Raw genomic sequence first — 21,837 nt, 5'->3', positions numbered from 1 at the left:
TTTAAAGCTAAAAAAGGAGTATGAAAACATGAAGTTATGGGCTACCACCACACAGGCAGCTCAATGAATGTTAAAAGATTTGGAGACAATTAAGGTGAATATCAGAGATACACAGACTCACATGTATGTGAAAATTTACCTAGTCTCCTGAATTGCACCAGTGTCCCAATATAGTAAAGTCTAATGCCAAGGATAATTATAAAAAGTAAGTGAAGTGATGGGCACAAAGTGCCAAGTACTGATTATAATTTAAAGACCTTGAGAAAGGTCAAAAGTTCTCTCTCTGTGTCTCTGTCTCTGTCTCTGTCTTTCTTTCTCTCTCTCTGTCTTGCAGACACACACACACACACACACACACACACACACACACACACAGCTTTTCTAGTATCTGATGTTCATATAAACATAGTGGATCATGTGAGCACACCAGTTAACATTCCTTCAGATTAAAAAAAGGCATGATGAATCCCCTTATCTTGGAAATACATAGCTAAAGATAGCTCATGCTATTTTAAGCATATTTTTTTTTCAAAATAAACTGTCTTTCAGAATGTTACAAAGCTATAAAAAAAAGTGAGCATGCATTTGTTCAACACCTACTATTATCAAGTAATTTGATAAGTTTGAAAAAAAATGTTATTCAGGTATCTCAAGTACTGAATGTTTACTATATATACACAACCAGCAAAAAAAAAAAAAAAAAAAAAAAAAAATAGAAAGAACATGCTGGGCAAGGGATGTGGCTCAGTGGTAGGGTGCTTGCCTAGCAGATAAAATGCCCTGACTATGATTAACAGCCCTGGGAAAAGGACGGGGTCTTGCTGGCATCATGGTAGACAGAGAAGATACAACCTTTGGCTGAGATGTTATCTAAATCAGTTTCTCACTTCTCTGAATTTGATATTAATTCATACATTACCTGAGTTATTTTTACACATTAGCTTCTCAAGTAATATGTGTGGGAAAATTCAGTGGTGGTTTTAGTATTACTAGAAGTAACCACAGATGTAGTACATCTAGGGTAGAAATACAGCATTGATTTATCTTTAGTGTGTTCTATTTGATTGGCATTACAGCAAGCAGGACATTAAGTGCTCTCTGTCTTTCCACCCACTCAAGGGTGTTTCCAACAACCTTGAAAAGAGAAGTAATTCTTAGAGCTATAAAATGAGAGTTGCTATCCATTGAGGCTAGCAAAGGATTTGGAACTCTGTCACACAGATAAAACACTAGTAGAAGTAGAGGAATATTATGTTCAATTTTTACATTTGATCTTAGCCAAAAGGCTGAGAAGAAATGATGTTCAGTTTTTAAATGCAGAAAAGTTATTCTGATGAAGCAGAGAAAGTTGAGCTGAAAGAAGAGTTTTGGGTCCCTTACAGACAGAAGACTGTCTCAGGCAATTCTATACTCCAACCCTATGCTTCAAGGTACACATAGAGTTAATGCAACTGCAGTGTATTGAAAATGAATCATTCAAATTTATCTCCCTGACATGGAATTTCTGGAGTAGGCTAAGAGATGGATTTTATAAGTCATGAGGATAATTTCAGCCTTGTACTTCAGATATTCCAAAGGGAGATGTGACCTGATCACTAATATCTTACCTTATGTGTATATTTGCTTGCATGACTATCAACCTGCTGTATGTATTTCTCTTGAAAAAGCTACCCCATGGAGACAAATAGCCCCAGGTAAATACATAAACTATACTTTTTGCTTCTGACTGGAGGCTTTTAACTCATCTGTGATCATGATTTATATAGGGGTCTGCTTCCCTCCCTGGAACATTACATTTACTTCAAGCTATGTGCTCTGTTAAAGAGGCAAGAGGAGAGGTTCTTCCCATCCCCAGCAGTTTTATATTGCTAGGTTTTTTTTGTTTTGTTTTTAGGCATGAAGTATGATCTGGATAACATAGTTGAACTAACAGCAAGGATGGTAAGAACACAAGATATAATTTTTAAAATAAATGAGGAATGGAGGGATGGCTTAGAAGTTAAGGCACTTGCCTACAAAGCCAAAGAACTCAGATTCTATTCCCCAGGGCCCAAATAAACCAGATGCAGAAGGTGGCACATGCATCTGGAGTTCCTTTGCAGTGCCTGGAAGCCCTGACATATCATATCTTCTCTCTCTCTCTCTCTCTCTCTCTCTCTCTCTCATTCTCTTCCTCTCTCTTAAATAAATAAATAAATAAATAAATAAGAAAAATAGATTAAGTTGTTTAGAGAGAGAATATCTTCTTATATATTCTTAATTTATGTATTTACACTAATCATTCGTGTTATTCAGAAATTTTTTGCATATCCTACTCACCTTAACCAAAAACCTAGCATATCATACATGCGCCAATACTATTGAAGAATATATTAACTACACTAGTCTACCATTACCAAATAATTCAACAACACTTTCAGAATAGCAAACTTACCATCAAGCAAACCTTGGAGGGAACATCTGAATAGAAGGGACCCAGAGAGAGTGAGACAAAACTTAACCTCAATTTCTCCTGTTACTTTTCTTCTCTGGCTTTTTCTTTTTTCTTTATCCTTGGCACTGACCTGTAATACCCTGTACCAGGATGTGGTATACATACACAATAAGCTGTTGATCTGAGAGACCTACTAGATCTCACAAAACAAACAAGACAGACTTCTGTCAGAGCACTTGATTACTCACCAGAGGTTAATGGTAAGATCCTACTGCTGAAGACACCAATCGCTGTCAGCATGAACCATGGAGTGACCTGATTGGAATCCAGAGGAGAGCCAGTCTGCAGATAATTAGCCCATCTATTACTGGAAGGCTCTGCATGAGCTACCAGGGGAAGTGGCCAACATCTGTCCAAGCAACTCAAAGTCTAAGTGACTCAGAAGCACACAACCTGCCTTGCCCTCTCACACAAATGCAATAGTGGCACATAACCATGATGGGTAACCATCTGCTCTTGGATTCACTAACAGATCCACTCAGCAGAAAGGAAACCATATCTGGAACTGGGAAACAAGTCAGAATCATATCCAGATAATGATTCTGCTTTCCATTGTCAAGCTCCCACTAACCTTACACTATAATAGTGTCTAAACCCTTATAATTCTCTCAAATTAATAATGGTTATCCCATTTAGCAGGTGCTGACTTCACTCTCCATTGAAGAATCTGCTTCTCTTATTCAGATGGGAACTGGACTTCAGGAGATAAACAATCCAGCATACTCCACCCTGGCCCCAGCTTAAAACATGAAACCACAGAAGAATTGGGGAAATGAGCAAGAATGCTATTCTCTTAGTTAAGATGATATCAGCACAAGGATGATGGAGAAAGATACTGAGGACACTCAACACCTACTTAACCAAACATCTAGATGCTCCTAAGTGCCCATAACTGAAGTAAGTTTAAAATGCTCTCAGCATGGCTCAGGGAATTTTGCAGAAGAGAGGGCAGAAAGATTGTTAGAGACACAGTTGGGACATTTTGCAGAGACATTGCCTTTTCCCCATAACTGACTGCTGCTCCCATAATGCATGACCCATAATCCCCATGGGGTTTACCTGTGTCCCCAATGAGGAAGACCTCTTCAGAAAAGGGGAAAAGAGGAAGGAAAGGATGGTAACAACATGTGATGTTTACATACAAAATATGCCCATATCTAATAACAAAAAAATGAAAAAGAATAGCAATTTAATTGTATTGATTTAGAAAATAAATTTATGGAATGCCACTTTAGTTTATAAAGCCTGGGCATTTCATAAAATCTTATACTGTGAATGCCTTTTCTAAGAAACTGCAACTTTTTATGACAAAGTACATATGAGGAGAAGCAGTGTAGGAGTAAAATTGATGGCAAATATTCTTACAAGAGATTTGATGCAGCAACTTTCTTTAATTTTTTTTTTTTTTTTTTTTTTGTTAATTGAGGTAGAGTCTCACTCTAACACACGCTGACCTGGAATTCACTGTATAGTTAGGCTGGCCTTGAACTCATTTCAATCCTCCTTCCTCTGCCTCCTGAGTGCTGTGATTAAAGGCGTGTGCAAACGTACCTGGCACTGATTCAGTAACTTTCGATGGGATAACCAGAGACAGATCATACAACCTCATTAAAAGTGTTTATATTTGCAGATTGAAATACATTCTAGAGTGTCCCTACATGTGTTTTGTGACCAATATGAATGAAATGTCTTAAGTGTAAAACCTAAAGCAAACACAAATTATCAAAATGTTTCTCTGTGGCATGACAATAGGAATCAGATTGCTCTTTTTCTTAGTAGTGGACTCTGGCTGAGAGTGTGATCAAGTAATATCTACACAAGAAGCTGTTGTTTTGTTTTTTTTTAATACTCCATGTCCATAAATAAAACAATAAAAATTAAGTAAACCTACAAGAAACTCCATTATATAAAGAATTTAATCATTACTGCATTTAAAGGCAAATTTGCTTTCATACTTTCATGTATTTATCTGTGACCCACTGAGTTTCATTAGGATTGCTTTCATGAGCTGAGTGGGAGAGAGTTTTAAAGCATGAGTGTGATTAGTTGTAAAGAAGGGAATTAGTGGGAGTGGGAGAGAAAAAGAAAAGTTAACAGGGATGAATATTACAAAAATATACTGTATCCTTGCATGAAATTATAAACACAAAAAATTCAATTTAAAAGTAATTATCTTAAAAATATCAGAGATTTACTGTGCTTAGAACAATAATTATAATTACTTTTTGAAATGTTATGTTCTGAAGGCAGTATGTAGTTTTGTTTGTATACCTCTATAGGGTGTATAACATCCTTAAGTAATTGCATAACTAAAGTTTCAAATATTTTAAAAAAATGTATTACTTAGTTTAATTTTTATATAGAGGTGTTAAAGGTGCATCACATCATACAGAATTTTAACTAATTCAAAAATTTGAAGGTGAAGTATTACTTAAAAGTAGCTCCTAAGAAAACAGTAATTGAAAAGCACTTAGTTACAACGTAACTTTTTGAAATATGTTATTAAACATTATCCTGTTTTACATTGCACTTATTTATTTATTATTTGACAGACAGAGAGAGAAAGAGTGAGAGAAATAGAATGGGTGTGCCAGAGCCTCCAGACACTGCAAATGAACTTCAGATCCATGTGCCACCTTGTGCATCTGGTTTTAGGCAAGTACTGGGAAATCAAACCTAGGTCCTTTGGCTTTGTAGGCAAGTACCTTAACTGTTAAGCCATCTCTCCAGCACATAACATACAAACTTTATCAAGAATTTAAAAAATAATTTTGTTCTTTATATTAATTTAATATTTTTATTATAATTTTTATTATTGCGAAGGTGATGACTTCATATTTGCATGCAATAATACTATGCAATTGTTGGGGAATCATGCTTATCTCTGCTTGGCTCAAGAAGACTTATGTTCATTTTAGGGAATCTGCAGCATGTACAACCCAACAGCACCTTGGGTAGCATCTAAGTGGGTTCTAATTGTAGAGGTTGAAAGGTAGAAAGCATCTTCAACCCCCACCATGATCTTCTAAATAATTATTTCATTTGCAATGTAACATTTTCAAATATAAGAAATTATCACACATAAATATGAAATGTGAATACCTATCATTTGACTCTAAAATTTCTGCTTCTTCATAAGTATTGATAAGATAACAAGCATGTACTTTCACATATGTCTGTAGAAGGCAGAAAGGCAAAGCACTGAAGCACTGCTGAGTGATGCTGGTTCCTTGTGGAGTCTCACAGTTACATCATGTTAGAGAGGAGCACAATGATGGATTTCCAGGACATTAAAGATATTGAGGCCACTTCTGTCATTTCACAGATGAGTAACTTTCAGGCATGCAATGACAGTACTTACAGCATCTCAAGGTAATGACAAAATTTATATATATATACACATACATGAAGTATAGATATTCTCCACATCTCAAGGCACCAATCACATAGAATAGCAAAGGTAACCTTTCTTTTTATTCTATTTAGTCTCTACTGAGTAAACTAAGGTATCATATCTACTGCTGGGAGAAATTCCTAGAGGTAAAATATTTTTAGGTGAAGAAACTGAGGCTAAACAAGGTTAAAGGTCATGCAAGGTCACAATCTGTACTTCACAGATGTTTTTACACCTTTGTTTAACTATGTAGAAGGAGCTCCATGCCACAGTCCCTTAGACCACCACATTGCAGCATGAGAGAGAAACAGGCAAGCATACTGCACAGGGGTCAGGGGAAGGATTTCAAGCCATGACGTTCTGAAGAGGTATTCATCTTCATAGATAAATAGAGGAGGAAAATATGCAAGCCACAGTGTTTATAACAACAAAAAAATAAAAAAAAATGTGATGAAGCTTGCTAATGCTTTCATAAGTTAATGCTAAACATCATTGGATACATTTATGCCCATGTGTCCATGTCAACATCCTTGAGTGCTTCAAACATACATCTATGGCTCATGAAGAGTTGGATTTGCTTGTATAAAACAATGTCTCTTAAGTAGCAAATTGCAGAGCTGGAAATACTATTCCTTTAAGAAAAGATATTTCACATTGAATGTTGAGCTACTCAGTTCTAATGCTTAGTTTTCTTGGGAGAGGGAATGAAAACTGGACCAGGAAAGCTTTTCTTATGCTGATACATTTATACCATGTCAAAAGGAAAGCCAGAATCTAGTGCCACTTGCAGAGCAGAAGGGAAGGATTTTGCATTTACAAAGACATTCACCCTCTCAGGGGGGAGAAAAGAGCCTTCATATGCAGGAGAAGCCTGCATATGAAGGCTTTCTTATCAAATGTCAAGGACGCCTCTGCACATGGTAATTTCCTTTGTAAAGAAGGAAGAGTTTCTTAGGCAAGTTGTAGTATGAAATAATATACAAACACTTGAAGTCTATGCCATGTGACATGGAACCCTTCTATTGTTTCCCATGCAAATCTGAGCCTGGTGAATAGTCCTATGCAAAAATTAAACTATGCATCCCTCTTCAAATATTAGCAAGATAACTCTCCAACATTTCATTTTTGTCTTCCTGGCCTCCAGGATGCACAGCCCAGAATCTGGGGTACTGGGTTATGTTAAGGCACATACTGTCAGAAAATGGGAAGCTAAGAGGTCACAAGGTAGTGAGGCCTTTGGAAAACCTCCACTTGTCTGGAGTGTGCCTTTAAGCCCAGCACTCTGGATGCAGAGGTAGGAGGATCACTGTGAGTTTAAGGCCACCCTGAGATTACATAGTGAATTCTTAATCAGCCTGGACTACATTGACACCCTGCTTTGCAAAACAAACAAACAAAAATCAAATCTAAACCTCCTGGGGGGGGGGGATGTCTGTTATTCATACAAGTTTGCTACCTCCTCTGGTCCCTAGGTAAATGGGTGGTTATATGGTTCCTGGGTTTAAAAGATACCAAGATGTTACACTGCCTCCCAACAGTGTCATTGATAATTTTGGGTTACTTGTATATCAGTGCACCAATAATTGGCATTTCCAGATCTTTGTCCTATGAATTTGAAGAATGAAATCCATGGACCAGAGGAAAAGGTTCATAAAGATTTAATTATAGCTTAAATTTTAGGAAGAAGAAGAGAATAGGGGCTTAAGCCTAGAAGGCAAAAAGGCTGGAGAATGGCCCACTGGTTAAAAGGACTTGCTTGCAAAGCCTAACAGCCTGGGTTCCATTCCCAGTACCCATGTAAAGCCAGATGCACAAAGTAGCACATGTGTCTGGAGTTCATTTGCAGAGGCAAAAGCCTCTGGCATGCTCCATTCCCCCATCTATCATCTATCTATATTCATCTCTGCTTGCAGATAAATAAATTTAAAACAGAAGGAAGGCAAGAGAAGTTTTAAGAAGCCCCATGAGAGAAGAAGACGGTGCTCTTGCCCAGGGAGGCAAGGTGTTTGAGAAGCTCACCTTGAGACTCAAATATTTTTTTCTTTATCTCCTCTTTCTTTTTTTTAATGGAGAGTGGCTATGTGAGGAAGACCAGGTTGGCATGTTACTATGGAAAAAGCCCAGATTGTACAGCTTTTTAGTAATCTTAGGTAAGGATCAGAGATTCAGTCCCCTGGGAAAGGTACAAGCTTAATGTAGAAATCTTTCCTGGAAGGTGGAATACACAGGTTTCTGGAAGCTAAGTGACATTTCCTGCTTTAAGCCAAGAAAAAAAAAAAAAAAAAAAAAAAACTTTTGTGGTTCTGTTAACCTGACTGCGTAACCAATTTCTGTCTCCTACCAGCTGATAAGCACTATGGTCATGGAGAAAACACTTGACAAGATGAGAGAGGGCTAGATTCCAATGTGAGTCTGGTACCAACTCAGGTTCCCACTTGATCAAAAAAAAGAAAAGAAAAGAAAAAGCAAATTGTGTTGAATATAATGAGAAGTTTTCCATGTTCCAAATGAACATATACATTTGGGAAGAAACACAAGAGAAAACCAAGTAAAGTTGGTGGGGGCATGACAGCAGGAGGAGGGCTACTTCTCCAAACCAAATCTTGCATTCCCATCAGACTACATGTCCAGTCATGGCCACTACATCTCTCTGAAGCTATTTATCTGCTAAGAGGGATAATATATACGGCCAAACTCACAGGATTCAAGTAAGGCCTGGATATAATATCATATATCGTAATGGTGCTCACCCCTTGGAAAGGGTTAATTCCCTAGTCCCATCTCACATAGCATTCACCTTGACTGTTCTTTATTATATCATTAAAGACATATGTGCTCAAATTTATATGTAACATGGAATAAACAGAAAACTGACCTCAGCTTTTCCTATGGTCATTTTAGAATTATTCACAAAAATTCAGTTGCTTCTATGTACAAATATAAGCTAAATAATAATGAAATAATTTAATTTTTCTTCCAATATTCTAAATGTACACTATTATGGTTTTAGAAGATATTAATTGCCCAAGGGCTTCACCCATGACATTATTTCCACATTCCCATTTCTCCTCTCAACAACCGTCATAATGTGGAAGTATGAAGTATGTGGTAATATTAAAGATTGATTTGTTGCTGTTTTTTCGAGGTAGGGTCTCTCTTGCCCAGGCTGTCCTGGAATTCACTATGGAGTCTCAGGGTGGCCTCAAACTCACAGTGATCCTCCTACCTCTGCCTCTGGAATGCTGGGATTAAAAGTGGGTCCCGCCACATGTGGCATACTAAGGACTTATTAATAAGTTAATCATATTTCTGATCTGATTTGAAGCAAAATGTCCAAAATTTTGTTTCTGGCACCAATTGGCAGAGAAAACATATAAGATTAAAAGCCCAGATTTTATCTCTAATAGCTGAAGAAGAAGGAAAGATCAGCATATTTGTTGATTCACTCAAATTGTTCTGACTCCCCATGGAGTCCTGCCAAGCAGGTTTTCAGCAAATATCATGTGTCAGAATGAAAATGCACTCCTCTTCAAAAGATAGCAGACCTGTGTGGTTAGAAATAATGAAGAAGGCTATATAAACCCATGCAGACCCTTCTATCCAGGGGTTAAAACATATTAGCCTTACCACTGTAGGGATCACTCACTGGGTCCCAAATCTACTCTGTGCCTTTCTCTGCTTCCCCTCCTCTCCTTTCCTTGTCTTCTCCCATCTTTTCCCTTGCTTTCTCTCTTTCACTCACACTCTCACCTTTCTACTGTTTCACTCACCACCTGCTTGAATCTTGGCCTTCATTCTGTCTTATTTTCTCCTTATTGCTTTCTGTCCTCTATGGCTCTTGAATTTTGTGCTCTCATGAAAATATCTCTTTCTCTGTTTTCTGAATCTAAGCTACTTTCTTATGCCATTTGCAATGTGAGATTTTCCTTTGTATTTCAGGATTTCTGTCTCACTCATTACTGGATGTGTGGCTCTATAGCTTTTTTGTCTGTGTGACTCTATCTCACCCCCTCATTTTGTTTGCCTGCATGTGGGCATGGGAATTGCTATCTCCCTGTTTAATGTTTGGTCTTTCAGCTTCTTTCTGCTGATACCTTTTCTCCAATAGGTGAGGTAAAAGAAAAGATGAGAATATTTAAATGCATTCCTGATAGTCTAGTGGGATACAAAATTGAGGCTTCTCTATAAAATCCCAGACCTTTACACTAAGAGTTTAATGACAGGGAAAGCAGAAGGATGACACGAGAAACAGTGGCCTTGATCAATAGGACTAGCCATTGCAAACTTCTAATGATTTCTGGAAACACCTCAGAAGGCTGATTATAAATGTTCCTACAAGAGCAGGAATGCAATCAGAGGATGAGCTCTGCTAGGAAAATGCTGTCCTGCAAGGAAAAAAAAAAAATAGAGAAAGAAATAACAAGACACACAAACATATACATGTACACTAAAGCACACATTAGTATGACAAAAGGATATCTTCACTGAGAAATTCATATATACTTTCAGGTTCATACTAGCACTTAAAAAAGAAAAGCAAAGAAAAGCATTACTATAAATAACACTGCTACATTCTACATAAAGTCTTTGGGTGGCTGAGGAATCTGACTTGCTTTCAGGAGTTATAAGATTTGGTCACTTGTAATAGCCATATTCGTTATCTCATCAAATTTATTTTCCTCCTAGATTTTTCTGAAAGCATGAAGGAACTCAGCGCTACATCAGCTGCAAAGGACATGACCAGGATGTCCAGAAAAAGCATCGCCATCATGAGGACTGAAATGTGAGTAGAGGAACAGAAAATGTGAAGCAGAACACGTTATCAACTTAGCCAAAATTTTATGAACTCACTGTAGCAGGCTGAATGAAGTCCAGATCTCACCCCTAGAGCCCAACAGTCCTGCCCATGAGTTCAGTGTCCAGAGTACAGGGAACTGGTACTGAATTATTTAGCGTTAGCACAATTACTTCCGGCAACTGGAGGATACAAGCATTTAATCTTCTTTTAGCTTCTGTCTATGTGTGTAGGATCTTATTTTTCATTCCTGTCAACGATTACATTTTACTTTTTGCTGTTCTGGTGATTCCCACTTTAAAAGAAACCCACAAAATTGCCCACTTCTGGACAAAGATCTAAATGTCTAAAAAATGTATAAATGTCTAAGTTTTGGAGAAGCTACTGACTGCTAGGTGGAGGCAGATCATTTCACACTCTTCACCTAAGGCCAAGAAGTAGGTTCAACCCCAAAGTCTCAATTTTCTTTTCTGTAAAATGAGGGATAATAACAATTGGTAAATGTTTTTAAAGCACATCGCAGGATGCTAAGAACTCAAAAAAATATTCTACTCCTAATCCGTATTCAGCATCATTTCATGTCTCAGCATGTCTGTCATGGTGGAAACCAACTGCCCTCTAATTGTACTGGAGGCCCTCTCCATGTGAGGGAATACATTTTTGATACTGGAAACTTAAAACAGGGGTAATCATGAATCCTAGGGGTGTAATGTCTGCTGCTGTCTGGACAAATGTATATATTATGCTTATCAAACTGCCCAGTAAGCACTTCTCTTAATGTTCATACCCTTATAGTAATGCTACTCTCACTTTTGGTAGAGAATCTTCTCTCTTCAAATGGCAGTGACCTTGGGATGACTCAGAAGGCATCATGGTGCTGGAAAGAAGTGACCAGGGTTCTTAACACTGCATTACCTCTATCACACCTTCCAAAGCTCAGGGTCTATTGCGGAAGAGGTGGTAGAAAGAATGTAAGAGCCAAAGGAAGGGCAGGACCCTTACAACATGCTCCCAACAGACACAAAATGGCCTGGATATCTATAACCTCACAGTGCCTGACACTACCTACATAAGACCATCATAATAGGAGAAGAAGATCATGACATCAAAATAAAAAAGAGACTGATTGAGATGGGGAAGGGATATAATGAAGAATGGAGTTTCAAAGGGGAAAGTGGGGGGAGGGAGGGTACTACCATGGGATATATTTTATAATCATGGAAGTTGTTAATAAAAAAAAAATTAAAAATCATGGATGATTTATATATGATATTATCACTGATTTTATACATGGATGTGTATATATAAGAATACATATAAGTTGTTGGAGACAGATACTCACTGTGTAACCAAGGCTGACATCAAGCTCAAATTCTCCAGTGCTGGGATTACAGATGTAAACCACCATGCCTGGTTTGTATATTTTTAAATGAGAAGGTAAAAGGAACAGATATTTTGCTAACCTGCCTATATTAGAAAAGCTCATAAATTACTGTAAAGTGAGACCAGTCCTCCCTGGGCCCAGATTCCCACAAGGTCATTTGCCTATTAAAACAAAACAGCCACTTCATGAGGAAGTCTCAAGCCACAGAGTTCCTCACAGAAGGGGAATATACACTTCTATCTCTAACTTTCTCATCATATAGAGGTGCATGCAAAGAAATACATGTAGGAGCTTTGAACCTGGGTTGACATCTCGAATGTGTGCTACAATTCACCTAATCCTTTAACATTTCAGTCATGAAGCCCACCTTGTTTTTTCACAATATTTTCACTGTCTTTACATGTAAATTGAGGTCTCACCCTAGCAGATTACATTCCTACCATGCAGGACTCCAAGGATTTCATTGTTGCCCCAGATACAAAAGTAAGCTTTGCCACACTCTGCCCCAGTCTGATTCTACTTTACTTCTCACTCTTTGTCTGGTTCTTGCCATCCCATGGATCTCTCTTCCCTTCAGTGATCTTGATATAGAATGGGTGGGAAATAGTATCTATGTCGGGGCTTGCTGTGCGATTTAACCAGGATTCTTTACAAAGTGCCATATAGAGCAAATTTTCAATAGACACTATCAGTTTATTTCAGTTATTTAAAAATCACTTTTTCTTCTCCACTTTAATATCTTTAGGCAGTATCATAATTTACATAGTCTCTGTTATAATATTCACAGCAAAAACCGTCTGTGTACAGCTGGGCATTATTTTCAGGATTACAGAGAAATAGAAATATGCATTGGGTGTTTTATTCCCCGCTGTTCCTCAGTATTCCCAGGCCTTCTGATCAGACTCATTTGGATTCTGCTATTGTCTCCCACTGAAGCCCAGTGACATTTGATACTCTGCAGATTTCAGAGCGCATCTGTACTATGGTGGTAAATACAGCAGAGAAAGGCAGAAGTCTGGGCTCTGAGCAGGAACACTCAGCTCTCAACCACAGAGCTGGGAGGGAGATGGAGAATGCACAGGTCCTTTTTCTGGCACCTGTGGAACCCAGGCCTTAGGAAGGAGTCCCATCTGCCAACCGCTTTTGTAGCCTACCATGTTCAGCACTTATTAAAAGAATTCAAATGAGATGAATAGCTTCTTGTTCTCAAGTAGTCACCTAAGGTCTTATCAGACACCAGCTGATAACCAAGTGATAGGAGTAACGCTGGATTCTAAGAGCAAAACAAGTAAATAGATAAATATAAACTGTTGATGGATAAGGCATGATTTAAGCCATTCTGGAGCTGATTGATTGGTTTATTAAAAATTAAATTTATATTGTATTGGCTTAACATATTTATGAATATACAATTTACATGTTTTAAATATGTAAATATGGAATGCACTTAAACACATAATCTTAATGTTTTCATGTGTACAATAATTACCTGCAGATACTGTTGGACTGCAGATTCTGATCTGATATGTCAGGATGTAGAGGTGATAAATGAGAACACACTCTGAATGAGATCCCAGGTGGTTTGCACTCACTATTGGCAGTATAAAGACCTCACATTGAGGAATAAGAATGTTGTCTATCATATTTCTCCTCTGGGTTGTAACATCTGAAAGGATTCCTACTTGCAATGCAATCCGATGAGTGAGAATTACTGTTTATTAGAGTACATGCTCACATCTTAACTGAACATTCACATCTTTTAACCATGGCAAGGTTGTCTTTCTACTTGTCTGCATGCATGAGTGTGCATGAGATGTGCTTTAGAATATGTATGCTTGCATGTGTGTGGGTGCACATGTATGTGAGTGCACATGTATGTGGAGGTGAAAGCTCAAAGTCAAGACTCTTCCTCAGTTTCTGTCCAATTTAACTGGGAAAATGGTCCCTCACTGGACTTGTAGCCACCAATTTGCCCAAACTCTCTATAGCCCTGGCTACCAAGTGCCAGGGATCCTCCTGCCATTACCTCCCCAGTGCTCAGGTTACAGTGCTCATTTTTATGTTAATAATGAAGAACCAAACTCGGGTTGTCATGATTGCACAGCAAGCACTCTGCAGCCTGAGCTATCTCTATAGTCCCATAAGATTATCTTTACTTCAAAATATTTGAAGACATAGGGTAAGAAAGATGCTTGACCATTATGCTGAAAGGAGGAGATGAATTAAAATTAAATATTATGGAAACAATGTGTGTAAGTGGAGGATATGGAGAGAAAACTAAGATACACCTTTAGAAAATTTACATAGTCAAACAAAATCACAATTTGCAAATCTGTGGCATATTTACCTTTCTTGAATAGCATTATTCCACAAATAACATTTTTAGGTTATTAAACACTAGGGGAGATGGAGAGAGGGCTCAGTGGTTAAGGCACTTGCCTGTAAAGCCTAATGACCTGGATTTCATCCCCCAGTATCCATGTAAAACCACATGCACAAACTAGTGCATGCATCTGCAGTTCATTTGCAGTGACTAGATACCCTGTCATGCCCAGTTCCTCACTGTTTCTCTTCTCTCTGTGTGTGCAAATGAATAAGTAAATAAAATACTTTTAAAAAAAAAGGATGAGGAAGATAATGTAAACTTACTATCCTACCTGAAGACTCATAAGGTAGCTTCCATTTCAAGATCACATATAAAATATTTATGTCTGGTTAATAGTTAGCTCATTTCATGGTAATGGAAGTATTTAACATGCATTAAGTACAGCAGCAAAACTGTTCTTTCTTTGTTACTGCATAAAAACGACTAAAGATGCTTAGCACTCTAAGTGTATTGATGAGATTCACCAGCCAAGTACTTAAGATAGGAGTAATATTTTTAAAAACATAAAATAACATTGTAATTACAAAGTGAGTTCCACATAAAATAAGGTTTCTAAGAGTAGACATTAATGATGGACAGTACTAAATATAAAGGATCAATATAATAAAATCATTTATTTTCTGTAATGAAAATATATTCTGAAAAAGATTCAAGATTTAAACTATTTTGTAAACAAACTGATAATTTGACCACATAGATAGAAAATAATTGACTAAATTAGTATGTTTCCTTGTAAATTACTTTTGATTGCTTTGTAGGATAGTTATTCATCAGAATCACTATCAGGAATTAATTCCTTATTTTCTTTTTCTAATAGGTTACCTAGATGTCACCTATTCATTAAATATAATTACATACTTGGGAAGTTTTATGGTCTTATGTTTTACAATTAAAAAAATATTTACATGAGCATTGAATAGTGGTTATAAATGTCATTAGCATTCTCCTTAAATTATTTCAAAACACAGTCAAGATCATTGGCAATATTTTGTCTTTGTAAGGGAGTAATTAAAGATAATAGCAGCAGAATGGTGAAAATTATTGAATATGCTGAGCTGAGTGGTCAGTATTAGCAGTTTAATACTTTGTAAGAGCTTGAATGCATATACATATATATTAAATATATCAAGGTATATATTATCATGTGCATACATACTTTTTAATTTTTTTTTTAATTTGTGCAGCAAGAGAGACAGAAGGAGAGTGCAGGGGTGCACTAGAACGTCTTGCTTTTGCAAATGAAATCTACACACATGCACCATTTTATACATCTGGTTTTACATAGGTACTAGGGAATCAAATGCAGTCTGGAAGGACCTGAGGGCAAGCATCTTTCACCACTGAGCCATTTTGCCAGCCCTTTAATACTTCGAAAAGATGTGTGTCACAAACTCATACTATATAGTGCATGTGTTTTTTAATTATATTCAATGCACTCATTCATGGTATTTATGACATTGCAATCATATTCTGAAGTCATAAATCTTAATTTTTTTTCAGTGACATCATATGATTCTGTCATGTGAATATACATTTTCTACATACTTAGTATTTATGTTTATGTAAAACTTCCTTCTAAATCTGATTATTTCATATGAATGCTATCTATTTTGCTTAAAGTGGAAACATGTCTGGCTCAATGACATGAGCTTTAAAGGATTGACAAAATATACATGACTCTTCTTGTAAGAAGTCTGGTTGAATTTATTTCTCAGGTTATCCAAAATAAACAAAATAAAATCAGTATAAAACATAAATAAAGAAATAAACATGTATTATACACACATTCACTTGATTGCTTTTTAGGGAAAGTAACAGATTGGGTCAGAATATGAGGATACAGAAACAAAGAGTGATAAGATGACTTTGGATTTCATTAATTGTCATACTCAGTGAATATATCCTGTCTGTGTAGTGTGTGTGTGTGTGTGTGTGTGTGTGTGTGTGTGTGTGTGTGCTCACATGTGCATGTGTTTGTTTTAGGGGCCTCTGTGGGTTTCAATGACTGCTATTATCACCTTTATTTATATTGTCATCTAAAGATTTCCAGCTGGACACTGAACAAGAGGCAGGCAACATTCATTATTTGGCCAGATTGAGATACGCTATGCTGATCTGTATTTTTGCCAAATTAACAGTGAACGTGGCTTTGTCTGAGGATACAGAAGCCTCACAGAACCGATAGTGAATTTTTCTCACATGGTCAAAGATATAATTTGGCCATAGCAGTGTCACCCAGTGCTCTTAACATGCAAACAGACAGCAAAAATAATGGCATGTCAAGTACAATTTTCTTACAGGCCTCTGACACCATAAATTGTAATACAGTGTAATTGCTTGGCATCCCACATTCTTCAGACTAAGTACCACCCAAATGATTGCCAAGTTATGAGGACAGGAGAAGGTTAGAAGGTCAAATTTAAAGAGAGAAAATGAGTCAGTGACTTGGAGGAAGAGGATTATAAATAGAGCAGCATCACCATAGAGTTACATCCAAATAAGGAAGGCCATAGAGCCCAGGTAGGAGGGAAACAGGGAGGAAAGAGCAGAGGAGTTTATGTAAGAGATACGATTTCAGATGAAATAACTCTGACCACCTGAATACACCAATTTTTCTCCAAAATAAATCAATACGAGAAACAGAGTATAGCAGGAGCCACAGAACAAGGACGAAGGCAATGTGGGATAAAACTGACAGATACTACATACACAAACTCCTGTTACCTACGTATTTGTGTCCAAAATATCACTGTGGGCTGAGCATCTTTCCCAGCTATGTGACAAGAGAGCTGCATTAGCAAGTGGCTAGATTTCTCAGACATTCTTGCCTATCTCTCCACCTTTAAAGAATCCAGTCTGACTAATTTTCTTCCCTGCAGTGCACAGGCACAGTGTACAGTGCTCTACTTTCCTAGCAGAATTCATGTATTTTGGCTTTCTGTGGTAGCTCACACCTGTAGTTCCACTAGTTGGGTGACTGAGGTAGGAATATTACAGTAATTTCAAGGCCAGCCTGGGCTACATAGGGAGTTCTAGGCTAGCCTGAGCTACAGGATAGGGACCCTAGATCCAAATAAAAGATCCTAAACCTGCAATGTTAAGAAGTGATGAGAAAAGGAGATAGAGCCATTAGTAGGAAATTGAGTCATTAGAGTAGTCACCTCCTAAATGATGAATTGGATTTGTATATTTAAGAGACCTCAGGAAACTCACCTGTATTTTGACCTGTCAGGTGCACCATAAGGAGAACCTTCACCAGAACTCAACCTTACTGGCATTCTGATGTCAGACTTCCTGTCTCATACACTATGGGAAGTTTTCTTTCTTTCTTTCTTTTTTTTTTTTTTGTTTTGTTTTGTTTTGCTTTGTTTTTCTTTTTAATTTAGAGGTAGGGTCTTGCTCTAGCCCAGACTGACTTGGAGTTCACTATGTAGTCTCAGGCTAGCCTTAAAGTCACAGAGATCCTGCCACCTTTCCATCCACAACCCAAAGAGACTAAAGGTGTGTGCCACCACACTCAGCTGAGAAGTACATTTCTATTGTTGATAAACCATCTAGGATATGTAGGATATAGCAGCCTGAATGAAGGCATATGCTCATCCTGGCTTTCTCTCTACCTCACAAGTAGCTGTTCTACCATGTAGATGTTTGCTCTGATCATCCCCATATCCTCTATCCAAGACGATCTGGTGAATATTTCCCAGGTCAGAGATTCCTTCCTTAGAGAACATTCCGTGTGCTTATGTGTGTGCCTCGGCAGAGCCATATCTCTTAACTTAGGAGTACTCATCTAAGTTTTAATGTGTCATTTTTTGTGATTATTTGTTACTTAACCTCCTTTTAGCCATTTAGTAGTTCCATGAGAGAGAACACAGATCTGTTTGCTCAGTGCTGATGCTCCATTGGCAAATGAAAAATTAGCTAGTGTAGCTTACAGCATATGCTTACTAAATAACTCTGGGATTCCTCCATATATTACATTCCTTATAGCAGAGTTCTATCATGATAACTCTAAGTTGTCCATCAGAAAGTATGCAGACACATTTCACCACAGGAACAACATTCAATAGCAAGTTTTACACAAACCCCTGTGGATTTGTCCTCCCTCTTTCTTAACATCAGAACAAATAAGCTTATTTGGGTATGAGTCTCCTGAGTCACTTTGTTCTCCACCAGAATTCCCAGAGAAAGCCAACTCTGGAAGATTGCAGTGACACGGAACACTTGGTGTTTATGTGTTCTTGGACAAGCTCTATGCATCCTTACTATACAAAGAACTGGTGGCAGGAGTGGAGTCAGCTTGGATATATGTCTCTTAGAAAATCATAAAAATTCTAACACATTATGGCAAAAATCACAAACAGAAGATAATGTCCGGCATATTGCCACTGATGAGACCTGGTATCCACAGTGGTAAACCTGCAAGTTCTTTGAATGTTTCTTCCTTTACAAGTGGGCTTTTGGGCTGAAGTGATGGCTTAGCAGTTAAAATGCATGGTGTAAAGCCAAAGGACCCAGGTTGAGTTTACCAGGTAAGCTAGATGTACAAGGTGGCACATGCATCTAGAGTTTGTTTGCACTTCGTAGAGGCCCTGGAGCACCCATTCTCTCTCTCTCTCTCATTCTCTCTCTCTCTCTCTCTCTCTCTCTCTCTCTCTCTCTCTCTCTCTCTCTCTCTCTCTCCCCCCCCCTTTCTCTTTCTCAAATAAATAAATCAAAATTAAAATACTGAAAAAAAATAGAGGTCAGCTTTTCCACCCTCACTGCTGTGACTATCATATTATAAAACAATCAATACATAAGGGGCTGGGGAGTTGGCTTAGTGGTTGATCACTTGCCTATGAAGCCTGAGGGTCCCAGTTCGAGGCTCAATTCTCCAGTATCCATGTTAGCCAGATGCACAAGGTGGCATGTGCATCTGGAGTTTGTTTGCAGTGGCTGGAGGCCCTGTGCTCCTGCTGTCTTTCTCTCTCTCTCCGTCTTACTCTCTCTCTCTCTTTCTCTCCCCCTCCCTCCCTCTTTTGCTATCTCTGCTGCTCTCAAATAAATAAATAAAAATAAACAAAAAAATTAAAAATAATACATAGAAATAGTCATTTAATTCTGCATCTGGTCAGCAAAATGAAAGAGGAATGAAAGCATTTTATTTGCTTCTTTGTTAAAAAGTGCCATTTGTATTTAATTTCAGTGACTTTATACGATTTGTGTAAACCGCTTCATTGTCTAGGTGGACTGTCCACTCAAGCAATCATACAAATACTTATTAAGTCTTTCCTAACAGGCTGACACTGTTCTGGGTTCTGGGGAGTTTGCCAGTAGAATAGGTATACACACACATACCCGCGCACACACAGACTACTTTTCTTTTAAAAACTTGTGTTTTAGCCAGAGATAAATCATAAATAACATAATAACATATAGGGATCATAATGAAGTAGAGAAAAGCATCATTCCAAAAGTGATGCAATATTGGAGAAAGGAATATAAGAATGGCTGTCAACCCCATTCTAATTCAAAAGGAAATATAAGGGCTTGTAAAGGGAATGTTCAGTCATCTTCCTCTACACCCATGGCTTTGCTTATTCCCTTACTATACTTTCCTACTCCTCCCCATGTCGCTAGGCTTTGTACCAAGCACCCTTAAAATGCACTCAGTTACCTCTACCCTGGTCCTAGGAAGCCTGGACAAAAGCAAAGGTTCTCTTTAGGCTCCCAGAGTCTTGTGCTTCCCCAAATCAGGCCAGTATAAGCACTTTTGCCCATCATTCCCACTATAAACATGCATGTGTACACCCAAACACAAAAGTAAAAAAAGAATTGCAAATATAGTTTTATGTGAAATTATATTATTTATTCATACGTACTCGTACTTCCATAATTCTTAAAAGTTTAAGTAATTTTTCAAGGGATAAAGTCAATATTTAAAGTACTAGTGATTTTCTCTCTCATGCTTAGGTACTCTTTCAACACCCAGCTGCAATCGTGATGTAAAAACAGAGGATGGCTAATGTAAAGGTGTATGTGCCTCTCTTTAGAATCAATCTCTGAAAGCTGTCTCTGCCCTTGAGCTTGAACTCAGCTCACTAGGGCTGAAGCCCCTGCCACAGTGACTTGCAGGAGGGCTTTTTTAAAGAGCAGGTATGTTCATAAGTAACTAATGCTTCTCAGCTGCTTCCTGGGGAGAAGGCCTGTGGTGAAGTGATTTAAAAAGTCAGATGTGGAAGAGTGTTCACAGAGATAAAACATTGTGGGGCACCCAGATACGGATCATCCCTGCACTCATCTTAACTCATCATGTGAGGCAAACAGTCATCTGAAACGGATTTTTGACTTTTGAAAAACCCCAAATTCTTAAAAGCAAGGTTGTCATATTTCAGGATCTACTTTGTTAAATGAGAAATGCATGTAACTGAACAGGTAGAAAGGTTCTTCAGAAAATAAATGTACTTTTGATTTAACAATTATTTGGTAACTGTACTTAGTTCCATAGTATAGGGCAGATACAGTGGCTAATTAATAAGCAATTTCTGTCTCAAAAACTCAGCATGTTGGCCATTCATATATCCTAGGGTTCACAAAAATTTCTATCACTCAGAGAAACACAGACATATCTCATATTACTAAGTCACCCAGGGAGGCTGAATGACTGGCTGTTTGCCTCACTCTGTTACTTCATTTTCATAATGGACCTGAAATCAGGCATCAAATTCTGAATCCAAAACAAACTCTGCTTTAATTACTTTTTCTTTTCAGATAAAAATGGAATGCTCTCCTGGGTACAACATGTTCAGTTATTTACATTATGCAAGACACATCCAGAGTGATATACCTGCAAAATGAGGTAACTAAGAGAAGCAGAAGGATGCATCCATCCATTAAGTATATATTTAAGGACCTCTGGATTTTCACATGGGAGAAAATGACTTGCCTTGGAGCTGGTTAAAGAAAATCTAAATACCCAGAAATATGAATATAAGGACTTTGCACTCTAAGCTCAAAAACTCAAGTAAAAATAGCACGTTTAAGGTACATAATTATTAATATATAATGGGGTATGGTATTTGAAATTATGGCCTTGGGACTCTCCAAAAGGATTTAATCTTGAGTAAAATAATTATGCTGCTCTGTGGTCAAGATTTGATTCATTAATGTTATAAACCTCAGTTTTGAATCTTCTCAAATGATAAAATTGATCAAGAAGCACAAGCCCCAAATCACTAGAGCTATAGGTGGTTTAGAATTCAGAATTTATCCCATTTTAGAATCATATTACAGTGCATAAACTATATGGTAAGTAACAACCTCAGCAGGGTATAGGGCAGCACCCTGTAATCAACTGCATTAACATTTCTCCAGTGAAATATATGAACAGTCATAGTAATGG

At 37.6% G+C, this 21,837-nt stretch overlaps 1 protein-coding gene across 4 annotated transcripts in view; it reads right to left on the bottom strand.

Moving 5' to 3' along the window:
- Window positions 1–21,837, bottom strand: part of Cdh8 (cadherin 8) — a 406,878-nt gene that overhangs the window by 366,485 nt on the left and 18,556 nt on the right. The window lies entirely within an intron of this gene.

This window comes from Jaculus jaculus, chromosome 1 (genome assembly GCF_020740685.1).
Source record: "Jaculus jaculus isolate mJacJac1 chromosome 1, mJacJac1.mat.Y.cur, whole genome shotgun sequence".
NCBI classification, from domain to species: Eukaryota; Metazoa; Chordata; class Mammalia; order Rodentia; family Dipodidae; genus Jaculus; species Jaculus jaculus.
This window is presented reverse-complemented; position numbering and strand designations above follow the sequence as displayed.